Raw genomic sequence first — 19,740 nt, 5'->3', positions numbered from 1 at the left:
TGAGGGTCACATCTCCTACGAGGTGCGACAAAGTCTTCCCGAACATCGAGTCCTCAGCACCGGATCCTTCTTTCCCCGGTGGTACTATTTATGGTTCAAGAATTTCTCTCGTATGTTTCCGGACCACTTGGACGATTGTGGGTTAGAACTGGCGTCCGCAGTGGGAAAGCAGACAGTCAACGACAACTTAATCCATGCACTAGCAGAACGGTGGAATCCGAGCACTTCTACCTTCTGGTTCCCGTGGGGCGAGATGACAATACTGATAGATGAATTTTCAGAGATTATGGGATTGCCCGAGCCAGCCGGTCAGCCTGGAGATCCATTGGAGAAACAATTTTTGATTAATGTTAAGGGTCTGGACCCTAAGGATGCCTTAGCTCGCATGACAGGACGCAAGTCTTGGCCATTGATAGAGGAGGATGAAAACGAATATGTGGACCTGCTCGAAATCTACAGACAGTATGGGACATTTGTGGAAGTCAGTTCGTTGTCTAGGACAGCTCGAGAGAGAATTCAGCACGCGATGGTTCTGTGCACGGTGGGATTAGCTTTCTTTCCCGATGGACAGAATTACATGGATATCAGAATAGTTCAGCTTCTAAGGAGATGGGAAAGTCGACAGACCAGCCGCCTCTCGATAGCCATGGCCGCACTTGCCTTTCTATACCGAGGGTTGACTCGTTTCATACTCGGAGAGTCGATCCTAGTCGAAGGGTGCACCTACGCCTTGCAGTCTTGGTTCCTCCGGCATGTGCCCGCCCGAGCCAGTTCATTCAGATACAACAGAGAGAAGCTTCTTCCAGTTGCGCGATACCGGTTCCTGATCGACAACCTTCAGGAGGAAGAAGTCTTATGGGATTACTTTGATCGTCAGGAATCACCTCCCAGATATACTTATGTATATGACAAGCGATTCAGGCTACTTGGTCCCTTTTTCTGCGCATACTATCATCTAGAGCGGTGCGTCAGGTAGTTCTCTCAGAGGCAGAAGCGCGTAGAGATTCGTCCACTATCAGGGGTTCTGCCAGAATTCGATCTCACATCAGATCAGTGGTCCGGAGCATACCATTCTGCCAGACATGGCTGGGATTCCTTTGTCAGTCTTACTATTTTTTCTGGTCCTCGTGTATCTTCTGATTATCCGGAGTGGTGGAAAATTGTCTGTCCCCCTCCCCTCTGTTAAGTGTATTATTGATAAAATCATGTTTCCCCCTCAATAAAATTTCTTTATTTTACATTTCACTTTTGTTTGACGACCTCGCCTAGGTAACAAGGCATATTTTCAGTTGTTTATTTTGCAAAGAATAGCAACGCAATTGTCGTAATTCCAGCGACGACTCAATCCCTAGTAATGGGATACTCTTCCAATTGTCTACCAAAATTCTCAGTAAATATTTTCCTCCAAACCAAATTTCCTTCAAAAGCCTAACCATCAATTCTGCCCTGCAGAGAGCGTTAGCAATCTCCAGAGAATTGTCGTGACATTCAATGGTTCATACAAGGACCAGATTGGGCTTTAATGGCCGAAGATCTCGGAAGGGCACTGTTTTCATTAAGGGAACGCATTAGAAGAATTCATTTGTCTTTCCTTTTCTATGCTTTTGTTGGGATGATATCCCATTTCATTCTCATCATTGTCATTTTGATTAATTCTATCTTTCAATAAAGTTGCAAGTTTCCTTTGTCTATCTTGGTGCCATTTGTCTCTTTACTTCTCAATATTAAATCTTCACAAAATTGAAATCATTTTGCTCTTTTATCTTTCCAATTATTTTCAATAAAAGCAATTTATTTCATGATAAGCAATTTCCCTAAATCAATTTATCCTCCAATTTTCAGAATGTCTTCCCGATCTATCAAGAAGCTCGTCTTTAATCCAAAAGCCTGTTCGAAATCAGCAATAATTTATCAGGTCAGAATAAGAACAGAATGTAGTCAGACTGCAAAGCAGTCAGAAGAATCCGCAGAGTTCAATTCAGCTCTTCAAGAACTGTCAGAATTTGCATCGGTTCAGAAGCAAGATGAGCCATCATCCTTAGTTCAAGATCCAACTGAGGATATCAATATCGGATCAGAAGACGATCCTAAAATTCTCAAGATTGGTAGTGGTTTGAGTCCAGGAGAGAAAGAAAGGCTCACTAATTTCCTCAAGCAGCATGAAGAAGTATTCGCGTGGACTTATGAGGATATGCCAGGTTTAAATCCGAAATTGGTGGAGCATCGCCTCGTTCTGAAGCCTGAGGCGAAACCAGTCAAGCAGGAGTTGAGAAAAATGGATCCTCGAATCGAGCAACAGGTCAAAGAAGGACTTGAAGATCTGCTTAAAGCAGGATTCATTCGAGCAATTGATTACCCGGATTGGTTGGCGAATATCGTAGCAGTTCCTAAGAAGAATGGGAAAGTGCGAATCTGTATCGACTTCCGTGATCTCAATAAAGCCACTCCAAAGGATGACTATCCGCTCCCAAACATTGATCGCCTAGTCGATAGCACAGCCGGGCATGCTATGTTCTCCTTTATGGACGGATACTCCGGATATAATCAAATCAAGTTGGCCGCTCGTGACCAATCCAAAACATCCTTTACCACGCCATGGGCACTTTCTGTTACACGGTTATGCCTTTTGGGCTCAAGAATGCTGGAGCCACTTATCAACGCGCTATGGCCGTTATTTTCCATGATCAGATGCACAAGACTATGGATGCATATGTCGATGATATTCTGGTGAAATCCAAAGAAGAGGAAGATCACATCGAAGCTCTTAATCAAGTCTTCAAGCGACTCATTCTTTACAAGCTAAGACTCAATCCACAAAAATGTGTCTTTGGAGTCGAATCAGGCAAGTTGCTAGGCTTCTGGGTTAGCAAGAAGGGGATAGAAATGGATCCCACTAAGGCCAAAGCTATCATTGGCATGCCGCCCCCGACTAATCTCAAAGAATTGCGTAGCCTTCAAGGACGCATGCAATCAATTCGGCGATTCATTTCTAATTTGGCCATGAGATGTGAGCCTTTCAATCATTTGCTTAGAAAAGGAGTGAGGTTCGAATGGGGACCAGAGTGTCAGCAGTCGTTCGAACGCATTAAGAAATATCTTCTCAATCCTCCTGTTTTAAAGCTGTCAGAATTAGGGAAACCCCTATTGCTATACATTTCAGTTAATCAAGTTGCTTGCGGTGGATTCTTGGCGCAATACGAAGAAGGCAGCTTGATAGAACACGCCATTTACTATGTGAGCAAGACCTTTATTGATTATGAGAAGAAATACTCTCAGATAGAGAAGACATGCCTAGCTCTGGTATGGATGTGTCAGAAATTGCGACATTATCTATTGGCGTCTGAAGTCAAGATTCTATCTAAATTAAATCCTCTCAAGTACGTTCTTGAACAACCATTTCTCAGCGGACGAATCGCCAAATGGCAAGTCCTATTAATGCAATACGACCTGGAATATGTCTCTCAGCAATCTATCAAAGGCCAAGCAATTGCAGACCAATTAGCAGATTTTCCTCTAGCAGAGGATGTTAAAGCTGAGGATGATTTTCCCGATGAGCGGATCTGCAATATTCAACAATCCCCAATTTGGAATTTATTCTTCGACGGTTCCAAGAATATGGCAGGCATAGGAATTGGAATTCTGCTAATTACACCAGAGAAGGAGATGATCCCCTTTTCTCTCAAACTGGATTTTCAGTGCACTCACAATATGGCCGAGTATGAAGCTTTGATACAAGGTCTGAAAATTCTACAGGACTTCAATGTCAAAAGAGTGCATGCTTATGGCGACTCCTTGCTCGTCATCAATCAAGTCCTAGTCGAATGGCAAGTGAAAGATCAGAAATTACTTCCTTACCAGAAGATTGTCTCAGCTCTTGCCAACAAATTCGAAGAATTCCAACTTTTTCATATCAAGAGAGATTTCAATCAAGTTGCAGACAATTTAGCTAATCTGAGATCCATCATGTCTTTCAGGAGTGGAGAATCTTGTCGCTCATTTGAAATTGGCAGACTTGATCAACCCGCTTTCGTCCCAGTAGAGCAGATAAACCAGGCTGAGCAAAAGAAGAAGCCTTGGTATCATGATATCAAGAATTTCATTAAAACTGGCGAATTTCCTCCAGAATTATCAAAGAGAGAGCAGCGAGCAATTCAACACATGTCTGCTCGATATTTTATTCTTGCCGACGTCCTTTATCGTCGTGGATTCAGTTCTGAGTATTCCAGATGTTTAGACGAAGAAGAAGCCAAAGAAGTTGTGCAAGAAGCACATGAAGGCATTTGCGGTGGTCATGTTGGCTATCAGACTCTCGTCAAACAAATCATCCGAGCGGGATATTATTGGAGAACTATGCAACAAGATTGCTATCGTTTTGTGAAGAAGTGCGTTCAATGTCAGATGCATGTGCCTTCCATACATGCGCTAGCGACATACTTGCAATCTGTCGTCTCGCCATGGCCATTTTCCATGTGGGCTTTCGATGTTGTAGGCCCCATCACTCCTTCAGCCTCCAATGGTCATAAATATTTTCTGGCCGCAACAGAATATTTTACTAAATGGGTAGAAGCAGTCACTCTACGCACAGTAGAAGGTCGACACATGGTTTCTTTCATCCATAAGAATATCCTTTGCCGTTTCGGTATACCGCACGATATTGTGTCGGATAATGGTAGTCATTTCAAGAATGAGAGAATGAGGACATTCTGCTCAAAGTTCAAAATTCATCATCATTTTTCCGCTCCTTATTATCCTCAAGGGAATGGTCAGGCAGAGGCCACCAACAAGATTCTGATTCGAATCCTGGAGCGAACTTTAGAAACGGGCCGTGACTGGCATGAAAAGATTCATGATGCATTATGGGCATACAAAACCACCATTCAAACTCCAACGAATGCTACTCCGTCAGAACTTGTCTACGGAACTGAAGTAGTACTGCCTCTACATGTTCAGAAACCTGCTCTGAAATTTGCATCACTTCTAGAATTACCTCTTGATCAGTATTAGCAACAGCGACTGGTACAACTTGATTTGCTCGATGAAAGAAGGCTCAGAGCAGCAGAGCATGCTCAATCCTATCGCCAGAGGATAGCCCGACAATATGCAAAATCTGTCATTGAGAGAAAATTTCGGGTCAATGATCTAGTGCTCAGATCAATAGCTTATCTCAGGCATCGCCCAGGTGGCAAATGGGCGCCAAATTGGGAAGATCCTTATGTTGTCAAAGAGGCACTACCTCGCAATTCATATCGGCTCATCAATGCTGATGGAATAGAATTACCAGATCCCATCAATGCTCGACATTTGAAAAAATTCTATACTTAAACAATTTCCTATTCTTTGTAATTCTTCCAAATTTTCTTCAATAATGATCAAAATTCTTTTTCCCAGTTACACTGGGGCATTTTAAAATTTTGTTTTTATCTACAAATGTCCTGTATGCAGGCAGGATAAACAAATCTCTCATTTCACGCACTTGTGCATTCATATGCATCAATTTGTATTCATTTGCATTCATTTGCATTCAATCGCATTAATAACGATCTGGTCAATATTGAGATTTCAACTATCAATCCCATCACAATTCCTAACGATTCAAGATTGAAAGACAATCACCAGAACTAAACCAAAATCCAGTATCCAAACTGGTACATTTTTAAACCAGTATGCATACCGGTGTCCTTTCAAAATCGAGCACTCGTGTTAGTGTTCCACTGAATGGTCATGTCAGTCGACCTCTTGAGTTCAGTCTTCGTGCTGATCACTCATCCAATTTCCAAATTCCAAATTCCAAAATTCCAAATTTCTAAATTCCAATTTCCAATTATCAAATTCCAAAATTCTAATTTCCAATTTCCAATTTCCAATTTCCAATTTCCAATTATCAATTTCCAAATTTCTAATTTCCAAATATCAATTTCCAAATTCCAAAATTCCCAATTTCTAATTTCCAATTTCCAAATATCAATTTCCAAATTCCAAAATTCCCAATTTCTAATTTCCAATTTCCAAATATCAATTTCCAAATTTCCAATTTCCAAATATCAATTTCCAAATTCCAAAATTCCCAATTTCTAATTTCCAATTTCCGAATATCAAATTCCAAACTTCCAATTTCTAATTTCAAATATCAAAATTCCAATTTCAAAAATTCAAAATTCAAAATTCCAAATTTCGATCTTTTGGTCACCCAATACCCAATTCCAAAAAAATTTCTCTTGCGAGAGACCCTTTTTATAGGGAGAGTTCGGGGGAGCTCGCTCTTTTCGCATGCTATCCAATTCGTTCACTTAGCCCCTTTTTAGGGAGAGTTTGAAGGGACTCGTGCCTTTGTGAACCGTTTGCAAAACAAAATTCCAATTTCATACAAGGAACCCTTAGGTCAGGGAGAGCTTCGACGAAAGTTCGTTTTTCTTGTAACCATAATTTCAGACTAGGCCATTTCATCATGAAGGACCCTCTTTTCAGAGAGAGTGTGATGAACTCGTTCCTTCATGACCAATTTACCAATCTCACCAATTCCGGCCCCCTTTTCATAAGAGAAGCCTAATGTTAGGGAGTTTTGACGAAAGCTTAATTTCTCTTCGAAAGTTCGTTTTGCAAACACCTCCTCTTCAGGGAAGAGAGGAGTAATTCCCAATTCTAATTTCTGAATCTTCTCCTTTGGGGAAAGGAGAAGAGAATTTTTGTCATGGATGTGTTGCGTTGTGCTTCAAATGCTCGCTTTCACAAAAGGATTTCAAGAAAATTTTGCCAATTTGTCATTAAATATTTGTTGATTTCAAAAATCTTTATTGCACAAAATTATTACTTCAGAATACCTCCACTATTACTTCCGAAAGGGCAATGCTTTCACGAAAAAGGATTCAAAGTTCAAAATCTTTTTATTGGCCAACCAAAAGGATGAAGAATAAATCCGCGATATGGCCAGCAAAGAGAATTCAATGTTGTTGCAAAGCCATGAGTGATTGATATTGATCGCAGTCAATGGCACATTTTTAAAGACCATTCTTGAAAAATAAAGCAGTCGAAATATTCTGGGTGATACAGAAAAATCCACTCAATTTTCATATCTCCTCAATCACCTAAGCTGCAATTAAATATCTGCAAAAGGGATCTCTCAATTGTCGTCAAGATGAAGGCGAATTAAGCGAGTCGACTCCCGGGGCCAAAGAAGATTTGGATCATCTCCAAGATGATGGAGTTTGTGACAGATTCTTCCAGGGAAAGTTCAAATCACCGTCGAGATGAAGGCGAGTGTGATGAGCCTACCGACAAACCCTAAAAGATATTTAATTTCTGCTATCATCAAGAGATTCCCAACCAATAAGCCAATAATCATCATGATAACCCCTGAGAGAAAAGAAGGATCAGAACATCTTTGAGATGAAGGAGTTTGTGATGTACCCTTCCAAAAAAAAAAAGAGAGAGACAAGTCAGGACATCTCCAAAATGAAGGAGGATGTAATTCCCGAAAAATCCAAGAGAGCTCCAATCTGCTAAAAAAAGAGTGCAGAAAGATCATCATGAGAAAAGAATCCCAGGATATCAGACTGCCAAATCTATCAAGAATCTTCTTTAATTTTATGAAATTCTTTTATCAATATTCTTTCACCAATAGCTCTCACAATATCAAGAATGCTTTCTTTTCTGTCCATATCAAGAAAATTGATAGCTTCCTTGAGAGAAAGTCAATCGCAAGCAATTTGAATTCAAATCTTGATTCTACGGAGTTAAGCTCAGTCAGAGATAATACTTCAGGTAGAAAAGAGGGAATACTTTCAAAACGATGTGCACCATTTTCAATTATTTTGAATCAACAACAATTTTCAACATTCTGACAATATTTTCTAGTTATCCTGGCATGAAGCGAGAGCTTGGGGTTCATCTTTGGCGCATCCTGACACCATCCCTTTTTAGGACTTGATAACGGGAGTTTTCGAGATTCCTTCCCTTCTTCGGTATAATCTGAGCGCACGGGCTCTCAGATTTGCACACTTCCCTGTGTCCCCACTGTCTCACCATAGACAGTCCAATTTCGGCTTGAGGTTAAGCCACCAATTCCAGCAAAAGGCAATTTCAAAAGTTAATTAGTCTCAGCAATGAGGCACCCAAAATCAAATCCCTTTTTAAACTTTAGGGACCCCAATTCTATCCTTTTGCAAAACCCCTATCGGATTCATTGTGCGGAAATCCGAAGGTTTCATCACGATCTCTTCTTTCGAGGATTCCGTCCATTTTCATTGCCCAATCAGGTTAAGGGTATAAACCTGAGCCTCACGTGATGAGGTATTTCATTGCCCAATCAGGTCAAGGGTATAAACCTGGGCCTCCTTTGATGAGGTATTTCATTTTCTGCCCAATCAGGTCAAGGGTACAAACCTGAGCCTCACTTTGATGAGGTATTTCATTTCCCAATCAAATTAAAGGTTAAGCCTGAGCTTCGTTCCATACGAGGTATTTCCCGTCCCATCCAGATTAAGGGCAAAACCTGAATCTCACTTCTTTTGAAATAAAATTTTCTCCTTATTCTCCATTTCATATCTACCATCATCACTTGAACTAATTCTTTCATACCCAGTCAGATTCATCTAACTGGGGCATTTTTATGATCCAAATTTGGTGTGTTTTCTTTGCCACTAAGCTCGGCTTCTAACCGGCTTAGCAGCAAAGAGGGACATCTGTAAACACCCCAAATTTTCACCCTCATCCAGTGTTTGTCCATTTCATAGGTCATCACAGATTATTGCATATCATTGCATGTATTTTGCATATCATTCCATCACATTGCATAGCATTGCATGTCATTGCATTTCATTTTCGAGATCCAGCACTCCTATTTCAAAACATTCAATCCAGATTTGAATTTTAAAGCTTTTATTTCAAAATCAATTTCAAAACCTGGGTTTTTATTCAATACTCTGTCATTTTCCAACCCCAGGACTTTATATTTCGAAATATTTTCTCAAGAAAAAAATCTGGATTCATTTCAAACTCAAATTTTAATCGATTTCAATTCACAGATGAGACCCATTGAGGTGGTGTCGCTTCTGAATTCCTCTATTCATCAAATTTCTCAAAGTTTTGAAAGTTTTAGTCCGATCAGGACTCTGTCCCAAAGTCCTAATCCAGTCAGGAGTCTGTTTTGAAATCTGTTTTACTTCCATTTTCAGTCTTTTTCGATTATTGTCAAAATTTAGGTCATTTTACAGAGTCTAGTTAGTTCAAAACTCTATTTTAGAGTTCGGTCGAGTTAGGAGTCTAACCCTGACTGTGTTTTCTGACTTATTTCATCATTTCTTGATAAAATCTTTCGAAAATTCTTTCATTTGGCTTTTAAAATCTAAGATCTCAGAGTCCTAAGAGTTCAGGACTCTAACTCGGAGTTCCAGTTCGCTTGAGACCCTATTTTCAAAGATCTTGAATTTCAAATGTCGATTTTAACCCTTTTTCAAAGCTATTTTCAGTGTTTATTTCAAAATTTCCAAAACTCGATGTGGGCCCACTCAGTTGGAACCATATCCAGAGGAATTCTAATTCAGTTAGAACCTTATGCCATTTCAAAAATTCTAATTTTAAGATTATTTTTGAAAATCCTTTTGAAAACTCCTTCAATTTCAAGTTTTAAAATCATCTTTTTGTAAAAACTCAAGTAGGGCCCACTCGGGGTGGCGCCATATTCGAGTAAGTCAGGGCTAGACTAGGGTTAGTCAGTGTCTTGGTTAGTGTTAGGGGTTTAGAAGAGTCAAAATTCATTTTAAAAACTCATTTTGAAGTTTAGTTTTTAAAACTAGTGTTTTTAAAGGTTTTTAAAAGGTGTTTTAAAAATTCAAATGTCAAAAATGCCAAGTGGCATTACATTTGGGGATTTTTTAGGAGAGTCTAGGGGTTAATTAGGTATTAAATAGGATAATTTAGGCTAGGGGTAGGATAGTCTTTACACTCCAAAATCGCCCCCCTTAGAGAGTCCAAAAATTTTAGAAAACTTGTTTTTTTAACCTAAACAAATTTTCTTTATAAAGAGGCCCCATGGGGGATGATTTTTCCAGCCACCTCCTATTGGATTCTTGGAGCTTCTCTCTCCTCTCCAGCCTTCCTCCATTGCTGCAACTCCAAGGTAAATAATTTCTTCAATTTTTAATATTTTATTTAGTGTTTTTAATGATTTAAACCTAGATCTAGGCTTGGACACCCCTCCTTATGAAGATCCAACCATGATTTAACCTCAAGAACCATCAAGAATCAGCAAGAACGATCCAACAAGGTGATCTAACCCTGTTTTATGTGATTTATAGGGATTTTAATCCATTAGAATTGATTTTAATATGATTCTTTACATTATTAACCAATAAAATATATGATTTACCCTTTTAATGGGTTAAATCTATGTTTTAAAGGTGATATCAAATTCCAGCCATTGATTCCCTGTTTTTATTTTATTTTCATGGTTTATTCATGTTTGTTTTACGTTCTATAGCATAGAAATAATTTTTATTTACTATTTTATGGTTTATTTTATTGATTTACATTAGTTAATGCATGGTTTTTCAAGTTTCTTAAATTTCTGTGTGTTTTAGGTTTAGAATAGTAAATATAATGTTATTTCGGATTAAAGTACTCATTGTTTATTTCTGATTTTTTTATATGTGATGCATGAATAAGTTATTGAGTTACTGTAGAAAAATTAGAGGTTTTGGATCTCGGGAACCTTGTCAAAAAAATCAGACATCAAACCGGGTTTTTAAAGCTTTAAAATCATGGTTAAAATCAAGAAGGTAACTTGCTGTGATGATATTTCTCTCATCTTATATCCGATTTTAGATCTGTAAAGTGCTATGGATTCACATTGAATAGATCTGTCTTCTGTGAAATGTTCGGTTTTTTTTATCACTGTTTAGTATTTTTCCCCTTTCAGAGAATCTGTTTTTAAATTTAAAACTCGTTAGGGTTTACCAAAACCCTAATCAGACTTGTGTTAGTCATAAATCCCAAACCAAAGATCCGATTCATGATCCGTAAAAAGTGAGTATTGTTATTTTTCTGTCTAATGTTCACCACTAAAATTTCAGAGATTTTTGTTTAGGATTGATATTTATGTCTGTATTTTCAATCTGAAGTAGCCGTTTTAATCCCTGTTAAAAGTGATATATTTTAGCTCAGATTGCCGGAAGGGTTTTTCCCTAACCGGAGATGCTTTTTCCGATCTGTAAATTGGGAAATTTCTTTTTTTCTTCTTAGTTAGTATCTGTAAAATTTCATGGATTTTCATGGAGATTTGACCCCTGGTTCAGGTCTTGGATTGAGACTGGTTGGTGAATTAGGTCAAAAATAGCATATTTTTAGGGTTTAATGCAATTTTCGGATTAATTCAATGTCAAAAAAATTATTTTTATAATTCCAATTCGACATTAGGGTTATAACAAGTGCAGGTATCAATTTTGAGGATTTTTGGAATCTGATTGATGGCTGAATTAAGCAAATTGCAAAACCGGGTTCCTGAAAGATCCAAAAACACTGCTAAAAATCACAAAATTTGTGATATTCTTGGATTTTCGTGCATAAGCATATATTTTTAGGGTTTTATCATGTTTATAATCATATTAGGATGCTTTAGGTTTAATTTGATGCTCATTTGATTTCATTTAGTGCATAAAACCTAAGTTTTACCAAATTATTTTCTAAAAACCCAGATTTCAAGGCCGTAGTCTTGCTATCGGGGGCAATTTGGTCATTTGACCTAAATTTCGAAATCCCTAACCCTAATTTTCATATTTTTAATCATGTCATATCATATTTAGTTTGATTTATCTTCATTTGAATTTCAAAACTTGCATTTTACCAAATATCTTTTTAAAAAACCCTAATTTCAAGGCCATAGTCTTGTTATTAGGGGTATTTTGGTCATTTTGACCCCAATTTCGAAATTTCATATCTTATCTTCCTTATTTATTCAATCTTATTTCATATTTTATCAATTTTGATTTAAGGGAATCATGGCAAAAAGGCTTATATCTAGCAAAATCCAGTAATTTCTAGATATTACTGGATAAACCTAGAAAAGCCAATATATATTCACTAACAAAGTTTTCTAGTTTTGCAGGTACATTGAAGACTTTATTTTTCATGTATTTAAATTTCAATTAGTGATGTAAATTAAATTAAACTTTGGAATAAGAATTTACATTTCCTGCTTAGCTTAGGCAGCATTGCATATAGTTTATTTTTTTAAATAATGTTAATGTGTGATGGATGATGATTCATGCATATTCAAACTCACTATGGTCTACACGAATGGCACATGCACTAGCTTCTATGAAGTTTATAAACTTGGTGGAATTTGTATTTATGGCCATAGTCAGAATACGAATGATACTCAGATTTATAATCTTCACATTAGCCACATTCAGCCTACACTCTTAGGCTAACTTCAAAAATGCACTGCATTTCTCAAAAATACAAAAAGTATTTTTCAATTCCTCAAATCCATATTCATTCATTTCATGCATTTGCCAATTCCAATTCAAATCTCAATTCAAAGAAGTTCATTTCCTCAAAATCTCCCAAGTCTTATAGCAAAATCGATTTTCCCAAAAGCATTGAATTTCAAAGAATATTTCAAGTGTTTCTCAAGTTCATAAACTTAATTTTCCAAAGTTATGCAGTCAATTTCAAAGTTTGAAGTTAGAATTTTTCTAAGTCTTATTCAAAAGAATATGGATTTGCCAATGATATTTCAAGTATTTTCCAAGTTCCAAATTCAAATTTTCTAAGTTAGAATTTCAATTTCCAAGTTTGAATTCAGAGAAACCAAGTCTCTCAGAATCGATTTTCACCAAATGTCAAGGATTCCTCAAAATCGATTTTATTTCTCTCAGAAGTACATTTCAAATCCCAATTCACGATTTTCCAAGATTTACATTTTCTAAATATTTCAATCATTCAAAGCAAACATCATGTTTTCAAAATGTGCATTTTCTGAAAATTTATAGCACATGCCTGATTCTATGTGCATTTAGAAATTAGAATATGATTTAGACAAGTTGAATAGAGTAGAGCATAAGATTGATCCTTGGTTCAATTACCCCTGTTAAAGGTGGCAGGAACGGTTGAACCTCGTACCGACAGGCGAGTCCTATTCTATGGAATTTTCCCGCATTTTAAAACGGAGGCGAGTTATTTTCAAAAATCTTTTTCAAAGGTCAGTTTGATTTGCAAAAGTGAAAATTTTGCGATGATAACAGTGTTTTGTAGCACAAGAAGATTCGGTAAGTCAATTTGACTATGATGATTTATTAGAAGCATTCAATGATTTATATGCTAAATTTAAGAGTCTAAGTTCTAAAAACAAAGAGTTAAAAACTGAAAATTCAACTCTTGAATCTCAAAAAAAGTGTTACTTCAAGAGATAGAAGATCTCAAGAAAGAAAACTCTTGTCAAGCATTTGAGATAAAAGAAATTGAAATTAGAACCAATCTCTTACAAAAAGAAATAACTAGTCTAAAAGAAAAATCAAATGATCTTCTTTCTATAGTGACAAAATTCACAAATGGAAAAGAGAATCTAGAAAGACTTCTTGGTTCTCAAAGATGCTTGGTTAATAAAACCGGATTGGAATATAGCTTCTTTGATACTCAAAATAGACCAAACTATGTGGTGAAGAATCAAAGACAATATTCTCAACCATTTGTTCATAGAACTAAACTTTCTAGTTCTAATAGAAATGCATCTAATCATGAAACTTATAATGCTTATAAAGCCTAGACATGATTATTCTAGAAATGCTAAATCTTTTTATAGAAAGAATATTTATTATCAAAGGAAACCAAAATCCAAATGGATATGGGTTCCTAAGACTAACTCTCATAGACCCAAAAATAGAAAGGGGTCAAATGCTTTGTCTTCTAATTTTGTTGTAGGTACACAAAATAAGGAGCAAATGGATATTGGATAGCGGTTGTTCCAAACATATGACTGGAAGGCCGAAGTTATTTTCCACCCTCCAAAATAAGGATGGAGGTACCGTCACCTTTGGTGACAATAACAAGGGAAAAGTAATAGGTATTGGTAATATTGCTAATCCAAAATTTCCCTTGATAGAAAATGTTCTTTTAGTAGATGGTTTAATGCATAATTTGTTATCAATTAGTCAATTATGTGATAAAGGTTTTCATGTTTCTTTTGAAGATGATTTATGCTTAATTTCTGATTTTCAATCTAAAAAGATCATTTTTAAAGGTAAAAGAAGGAACAATGTGTATGAACTTTATCTAGATGAGTTACCCACTTTTAATGAAAATTGTCTTATTGTTTCAAATGAAATTCAATGGTTATGGCACAAGAGACTTGGACATGTTAACTTTAAAATTATTTCCAAGCTATCCAAGAATGATCTTGTTAGAGGCCTACCTAGAATACCATATAAGAAGGATCACTTATGTGATGCTTGCCAAATGGGTAAACAAATCAAGAGTTCTTTTAAAAGCAAAATTCAGTGTCACTCTCAACAACTGAAGCAGAATATATAACGGCTAGTTTAACATGTTCACAAGTACTATGGATGAAACAAACCTTAAAAGATTTTGGTTTGAATTACTCCACAACAACTATTTATTGTGATAACACTAGTGCTATAAATCTTTCGAAAAATCCTGTTCAGCACTCAAGAACTAAGCATATTGAAGTTAGACATCATTTCTTAAGAGATCATGTGTTAAAAGGAGACATTTCGTTAAATTTTATTTCCACTAATGAACAACATGCCGATATCTTCACTAAACCACTTAAAAATGAAGATTTTATGAGAATTAGGAGAGAACTAGGCATTTGCTCATTTTTGGATTTATAAAAATGCTGATTTTTGAACAAAATCTCAATATCGCACTATATTAGTCGACCGATAAAATTCTAGTCGACTGATGCTTTTAATCTTTTAGAAAGTGTCGCACATTATTAGTCGACCGATAAAATTTTAATCGACTAAAAAATTTTTTTTTTTTTTAAATTTTAACTGAAGGGACCCGATACCCTTTGGATTTTTTCATCCATTTTTTTTTTGGGAATCGTTTCATTTCATTTTTATACCTTTTCATTTTTCTTAAAAACGAAACCCTTAAAACGAAACCCTCTCTCTCTTTCCTCTCTCTCTTCCGAAAAACCCTCGGAGTGCCGTTCGAACCTATCCTCGCCGGAATTTTTCTAGCCGTGACAGGGAAACACCGGAATCCTCTTGTCGTGACGGTGTATCTTCAGCCATCGCCGGAATCCCCTTGTGGCAGCCACCTCGCATCTGCCGTCATCCACCGCAGACTCCTCCTCGTCTATTCACTATTTCTGTTGCATTGGTTCTCCTTCACAACGCCGAAAAACGTCTTCCTTCTGCCGAACGTCATTTGGAAGCCGACATCATTCTCTGCAACTATTTTTTGAGGAAAATCTGTTTTAACCATGCCTCGTTTGAAGACTACATCTACAAAAGGTTTAGGTTTTCCTCCTCCTACACCTTCTTCAAGACATGGATTTTCTCTCAGATTACTCCGGAATCCTCTTTTATATGATACTTTTGGATCGATTTTTGCACTTTCTATTTTACCAGGCCGAAATGTTCTGTTTCATCTGTTTTCTAGTTACAAAATCAGAGAATTATTTCCAGGAATTTCACATCTTTTTGATGCTTGTGCAGACACCCTTCATTATCTTTTTCTAATTCACTTATTTTACATGAATTTACACATTGATCATGAAACTGGAGTTCTTTCTTCTCTTGTTTGTGATGTTGAAATTGAGTTTGATTCTAAACTACTTGGAGAAATCCTAGAAATTCCACCTTCAGACACTCTTTTCAATACTATTGAACTAAATGATGAAAGAATTTTTGAACAAATTCTTCTTCCAGGTGCACCTCATTGCCCTCCTTTAAAAAATACTAATCTTCAAACTCGTGCACGCATTGCTGAAAAAATCCTTGCTCACAATGTTCTACCTAAAACTGGTTCTTTTTATTACTATTCCACACATCTTTCTACGACTCTTTATGTTTTATTTGGAAATATTTCTGTAAATTGGGCCAACGTGTATTTTACTAATTTGTGGAAACAAAAACCATTTCTTCCTTATGGTTGTCTTCTAACTCGTATTTTCCGACATTTCAAAGTTCCCTTAACTAATGAAAAATATATTGAGCAAAAGGAGTTCTTTGATTAAACTATTTTTAAAAGGATGAAAATCAAATATCTGCCTCCTTTAAATGTTGATCAAACTAAATCATCAATTTCTGAACTCTCACCATCTTCTGCGACACCTTCATCTCAAGCAAAAAGAAAGAAATTTTCTACAAGTCAAGACAATGATGAAGTTTTGCAGCGACTGGAAGCCTTGGAGCTGCATCAACGCACTTTTCGTGAAGATGTGACTCAACAACTTTCTTCGATTCAGAAAGATGTTACTGCAATCAAAGACTTGCTCAACTCACTTTTCTGATCTTTATTTTCTGTCTTTACTAAACTTTGATACTTTATGGGTTGTAATATTTTAAACATGTATTTACATTTTGCTTATGCTTTTTCTGCCCTTACTCTTTTTTATTATGACAAAGGGGAGAAAAAGATAGAAAAAAATAACATTAATTAAAAAGTTTTTAAATGCATAAAGTAATGATGAATGGAAATGCAAACCAATCAATATGTGATATATGTGCTTTAAATGTGCTAACTTTTAATGTTTTGCAGCATATTGATAGGAGGAGTAAAATCTCCATCTATGCATCTAAATGCTTCATCTTTGATTAAGTTTGTCATCATAAAAAAGGGGAAGATTGTTACGACAATGAAGTCGTACATGATACTTCAAGTACAAGGTTTTGATGATGAGCAAGTGAAATCAATTGCATTTCAGCTAAGGCTATGAAGAAAGATGACAAGAATTGAAGAATTCGATGAAAAATCTTTGAAGACTAGTGTGCAAATGTAAAATTTATTTAAAGTCTTAGATTCTTGTAAGAGCCTTACTTAGAGTGCATATTTAGGTTGCATTTCACTTAAAAAATCTTTAGAAGAACTTTTCTAAAAGAACCCTTCATGAAAATCTTTTTAGAAAACTCTTTTCTTAAATTTTCGTGTTTATTAGTCGACCAATAGACTCACCAGTCGACTAATCTTTTCGTGCCATATTTTCTAAAAAGTCATTTTTGTCAAATTAGTCGACCGAAGGTTTTATTAGTCGACTGGACAGAATGTCTGTTTTCTGGAAATTTTAGCAGCAGTCGACTAATGATTTTATCAGTCGACTGGACAGAACATGTGTTTTCTGGAAATTTAGCAGCAGTCGACTAATGTTTTTATCAGTCGACCGGACAGAATGTATGTTTTTCAGAAGATTTTAGCAGCAGTCGACTAAAAGGTTTTTCAGTCTATTGATGATATTATCAGTCGACTAATTTTATCTCTAGTCGACTAAGTTTCAAAACTTTAGATTTTCAAACGGCTCGATAAACAGATCAGTCGACCGACGATAACTGTCAGTCTACTAATAACTAACTATTAGTCGACTAACTACTGTTTCAGTCGACTAATTTTGCCATTTTTCCTGAAACATTAAAAAGGCGTGTCTTTTCATTTTTCAAACGTTTTGATCGTTCAAAATGGACTGTTTTGACACCCTTTCATACCCTCAACGTATGGAATCTTTCAACTATAAATATGAGTGCATTCTACACTCAAAAACATCAAATTCAATAAAATTATATTGAATTACTTCTTGATTTTCACTCCTATTTATTCAAGTATTTATTTTCTCACTCACTTGATATTTTCACTTCAGTTTTTCACTCAAATTTCTTTGAGAGATAGTGAATTTGCGAGTTGAGTATTCCAACAACCTCAAAAGCCAATTTCATCTCATTTGCATTCAAAAGAAGGGCTTATAGGTTGTATTGTAAGTTGTTACTTATTTCAATTTTCTGTAAAAGGAAGGACTCCTTGGTTTTAAAGGAGTTGTTTGCTTTCAGTAGGTGTGTTACTGAAAGTGAGACCGGTTTTGGTCTGTATGATCTTGTAGTTACACAAGGTTGATAGTGAAAATCTCAAGCAGGTTTTGCTTGGGGATTGGATGTAGGTCGGGAAAGACCGAACTAGGATAAATTATTGTGTTCTTTGTGTGATTGCTTTACAAATTGCAAAATCCGTCAAAATTCCGGAGACGATATTTAAAAGCACTATTCACCCCCCCTCTAGTGTTCGTTGCCTCGATCCTATTGCACTTTCACTTGTGTGTTAGAATAGAAAGGTGACTGGAGTAAGCATCTAAAGTTAGCCGAGTTTGCCTACAACAATAATTACCATTTATAAACACTCCAAATTTTTCACCTTCATTCACAAACCCTTTCCTCTTGCTACTGGGGCCTACCCTCTAAAGCCTTCAGAGAACCAGCTGGTCGATATCTGAGCCAGGGTTGTTCATAGCCCAATTTTTATAACAAATTTCAATACTTTATCTCACGATCAAGATTCAATCCTCATTTTGGATCAATTATCAGTTCTCATCCTCAGATGAGAATTTCCAATCCTTTGTGTCTGCCAGGGGTTCGGGATTCAAGTCCCTCATCTAGGGTTTACATTTCATGTGTCATTGCATATCACTGCATGCATTTGACATATCATCTTATACCATCTCATATCAATTCTTGGCATTGCATCTCATTTTCGAGATCCAATACTCTTGTTTTTCAAAATATTTAATCTAGATTCAATTTTAAAACTTTTCTTTTGAAATCAATTTTAAAACCTGGGTTTTAAATCGACATTTTGCCATTTGTTAACCCCTAGGATTTTATATTCTTCAAAATATTTTCTTTACAAAATGATTTAGATTCATTTTAAAATCAATTTGTAACTGATCTCAGTTTTCAGATGAGACCCATCTAGATGGTGTCGCTTCTGAATTCCTTCATTCCTCAAATTTTCAGAGTCCTAGTCGGATCAGGACTCTATCTTTTTACTTTTTAAACCTTTTTCAAAATTTCATTTTGGTTTTAAATCGAAGGTAGTATTATCCCTTGTCCATTCCTGTCATTTTTGCCAAAATCTCAGAGTTTCAGTCGGATTAGGACTCTTTTTCAGAGTTTCAGTCGGATCAGAACTCTACTTTTCACTTCTATTCTTATTTCTTTTTGAGAAAACCTTCCAAAACCTTTTATTTTGGCCAAAATTTTAGAGTTTCGATAAAATTAGGACTCTGCCCAAGAGTCCTAATCGAATTAGGACTCTATTCTGATTTTATTTTATATTTTATTTTCACTTATTTTTAAGTCCTTTTTAAAATCTTAACATTTGCTTCTCAGAAAACAAAAAATTCTCAAAGTTCTAGTCGAATTAGGACTCTTCCTTAGAGTCCTAGTTGGATCTGGACTCTGAACCTGACTTCAATTTTTATCTTATTTTCACCTGTTTTCTAAAAAATCCTCTTATTTGTTTTCTAGAAAACCTTAAATTTTAAGAGTTTTAGTCGAATTAAGACTCTATCCCAGAGTCACAGTTGGATCAAGACTCTAATTCTGATTTCAGTTTTCACCTTGTTTTTATCTATTTTTGCGAAAAAAACTTCTAAAACCTCCTTGTTTGTTCAAAATTCTGAGAGTTTTAGTCAAATTAGAACTCTATCCCAGAGTCCCAGTTTTATCAGCACTCTGACCCTAACTTCATTTTTCACTCATTTTATCAAATTTTGAGAAAATCTTTTAAAATTCTTTT

Source organism: Nuphar pumila, chromosome 5 (genome assembly GCF_984573655.1).
Source record: "Nuphar pumila chromosome 5, dmNupPumi1.hap1.1, whole genome shotgun sequence".
In the NCBI taxonomy this organism is placed as follows: domain Eukaryota; kingdom Viridiplantae; phylum Streptophyta; class Magnoliopsida; order Nymphaeales; family Nymphaeaceae; genus Nuphar; species Nuphar pumila.
The sequence above is the reverse complement of the archived record's forward strand: the minus strand, read 5'-3'. Positions refer to the sequence as shown.